The 3,430-nt window shown below is 37.8% G+C and overlaps 1 long non-coding RNA gene across 1 annotated transcript; it reads right to left on the bottom strand.

The window, feature by feature from the left end:
- Positions 1-1,766: 1,766 nt before the first annotated feature.
- Positions 1,767-2,505, bottom strand: LOC125386626. The gene is made up of 2 exons (XR_007226967.1): positions 2,274-2,505; positions 1,767-2,111 (listed from the first exon to the last, which is right to left on the bottom strand). It is a non-coding gene; the product is annotated as an uncharacterized LOC125386626 (long non-coding RNA).
- Between the last annotated feature and the right edge of the window lie 925 nt (positions 2,506-3,430).

The raw sequence follows: 3,430 nt of genomic DNA, 5'->3' as shown, positions 1-3,430 counted from the left end.
AACGAAATGTCTTACAGAGGAGGTACCGATGTTGAGGGATACGCTGTATAAGCAATCAAGTCTCGATCAGGAGCAATGCTGGTTTACGCGGGACTGCCTAGTTACGGCGCTTGGGAATTTGTTGATATTCCCGATCTATATGTATTTGACATATGTGACTGTATCTGTCTTTTATTTTGCAATCACCTTAGAGAGTTTACTGTCATCATCTTGGCTGTCAGTCTGAAAGTAACCCAGCGTCTGAGTTAACGTGTCTGCGTGCTACAAAATGTATTCCATTGTACAAAGAGTTTACCCGTTGACCGTGGATTCGTTATTGAGCCCAGGAACATTGTCAATAGCTTTCGTTATACTTATTAATTATTTCACGCCTAAAATTTCTAACGATAACCCGACATATAAATCTAAGTGGTCATTGTATATTCTTTAGTCGGCATAAATCGTCACAGGATACGATCTTCTGCGAATTATTCATTTTCGACGGAAATCTGTTCGCCGCGAAGTGATGTCTGACGCACTATTAAGTTATAGAAATATGCTTCTCTGTCACTGTTCAAAGTATAATACTGCTGGCGCAGTATAGCTGGTTTATTCCTTATTCGCATACAGCACTGGATAGCCCACACAATTGTTTATTCATTAATAAGTATAAAGAAACGAAACAAGAGTAATAAATAGATAGAAAGAAATTACCGCCTTATCAATAACAATGAAAACCGTTTTACGTTCACCCTGTATTATTGGTCGCTACACTAAAGAATGTATAATAAGATGAAAAATCTTTTCCAAAGAAATATTATCAATTTTGAAATGCATTGCAAAGTGACAAATAATTTTCTTTGTATTTATACAAATAAGGAATATTACAAGAATTAAATAATGTCAACCATATTTATATTTTATTTATACGCACGTATAACAATAGTTAGGATTACTCATTCACTTACTAAACAGCATATTATATATACCGCAACCTTTTCGAAGGTGGCGCAAAATTAAAGATACTACAATATATAGACATATCCTAAATACATATATAAAGATAACCTTTATTGTTAAGATGAGTACAAAGTGTAAGGAGAAGGGTTAAAACTTTACAAAGATGCCTGGATTTCAACTGAAGCGTTTAGCACACAATACGATGGAAAAACGGTCAGGGCATATTTAGGGATGCTTAACTGTTTCAGAGCTCGTGATGGTCTGGACTGTCTCTAAGTTTCCAAAGAGGCTAATTGAGAAAGTCGTAAAATAACCGTCTACAGCCATTCCTGACAATAGTGACGACCTTGATAATAGTCACGAATTTACGACTTCTCATTAACATAAACGAAAGAAATACGAACTACAGAACGAATCCAAACAGAGCTTGTCAGTACGATGTAGTCAAATGAAATGCAAGATATTCCGACGGCAAAATCAAACCAAAACTGATGTAACAATAAATCTAAAATAATGCGATGCATACGTAGACACGGATTTCCGATAAATATTACAAAAATATATTCTTAACCTATGTATATCGCATGGGTATACACACATATCGAAAATATCGCCGGCGAATTTACCTTCATTTTCGAGGTAATCACGCAAATACAAAAGTAAAATGACAGAAGGTGTGCTTTATAAATAATCGAATTATTAATTGTTAATTATCCTCTGAAATGCAAAATTTCATCTGATCGACTCTTACTATTCCTGTAAAGGGCATACGTGTTAATTAAAACCCACCTATATCTGTAACAACATATCTATTTTTCTCTAAAATCTTTTTAATAACGTAGGGGCTTTCAAATTTCGGTACCAATTCCTTATCTACTCCCGGTGCGACGTCCGAATCACGTATCCGATCATCACGTATCGTCGATTTTGATACCCTGTCGCATTTTTATGTTTTCTGTCGTAGACGCGTTCATTTTCTTGCTCAGGCTTGTCACTTATTCCTGTCGCTTAATGAAGCCAAGCTGATTTATTTCAAACAACAATTGCGAAAGACTTTCTCCCGTTGACCTGCAAATTGTATTGTTCTAGGCGAATTCGACTGGACTCTAGACTCAAGACTGCCATTTCCCGGGTGTTTCCGACAATTTTGCCAGCATCGGTGTTCCGTTTGCCTGTGGAGTACCGAATGTAACATGTTCGACCGCATTATTAGTTAGGAATTCTTTGAATGGCCCAGTCGAGAAAACAAAAGCCTCGATTGCTAATTACTCGTCTGGGTCTACTTTAAGTTCTAAAATATTTCGTCATGAAAACTCATATTGGTAAACACCAACCTTTTATGTCTTTGTCGACTGGCATGGGCATAACCGTTTGAAAAGGTACGTTACCTTTTCTCAACTACGCTAATATCCTTCGATTTTACCACTAGTCGGCGAAAACTTTGAGCATTTCAAACAATTGCCAAAATATTTCTGTCTTACTTTCTGTCAACAAATGTACTCTACTAATACTTTCGACGATTTTATTGAATCCTAAATGATATTATTTTCCAATTACAGCTCGTGCTAATCGCTGATGGAATCGAAGATCGAGCATCCTCCGATCGGCTCAATATCAATGGTCAGCGGCCATCGAGCGTGCGATCAGTTCGTTTTTATTGCCAGACACAGCTAAATTTCTAAACTAAACAAGTACCTTCAGCTCCCCAATGGTAAGTTTTATTATTATTATTATTATTATTATTATTTAATTTGTACTTTACCATTTGTCCGGCTGGAAATTTGGTAAATTTTTCTAACTTAATTGCTAAATAATATGTGGATGGCTACCCCCAGCGGGATACCATCTTCGAGTTTGACTATTTTGTTTCTTTAGCGAGGTCAATGGGGTGTTTTCTTTTTAGTCTTCTATAAATGGTAAATGTGTTCAGATTTCTTCCACGCTATTTGTTTCTCAGGGTTGTATGTGTATATATATATGTCGGAGATGGAAAAGCACCGGAACCTCTCCTTGGATTCTCGGGAATACCGTAATGTCGTAATTTAGATTAAACAAATGTCGCTCCGATTGTTCGAGGTTTATGATAGTGAGCTTGGGCTCGAGGCGACAACCAGTCGCCGAACGTAGCCGCGGTCAAGGGATGAACGTTTTGTCTAACAAAGGCATGAAGTAACCCTATAGCTATCCTTAAAAGAAATACTTAGGACGGGGCACGACTGTAAGCGTTTCAACGATTTCTGTCCCGTGGCTCGCCACACGCAGACTCTATTCTTTGAGTAAGATGATTACCAGATGTCGACGCGTCTCCACAGTACATGTTCAGCTAGCCCGAGGACCCGCTATAAATCTTAAGATCTGTTTAACTAAAGTCCTTCAAACCGACAAACAGTCCTCGTCCCAACTACGAGAAAATAGGAGAAATCTATTTTTCTCACCAACGACGCTTCCTCTTCTCGAACTTTCTCTTAAGGGCGGCTAGCACCCTTCCCTA

The sequence above is a fragment of the Bombus terrestris genome, chromosome 17 (assembly GCF_910591885.1).
Source record: "Bombus terrestris chromosome 17, iyBomTerr1.2, whole genome shotgun sequence".
Taxonomy (NCBI): Eukaryota; Metazoa; Arthropoda; class Insecta; order Hymenoptera; family Apidae; genus Bombus; species Bombus terrestris.
This window is presented reverse-complemented; position numbering and strand designations above follow the sequence as displayed.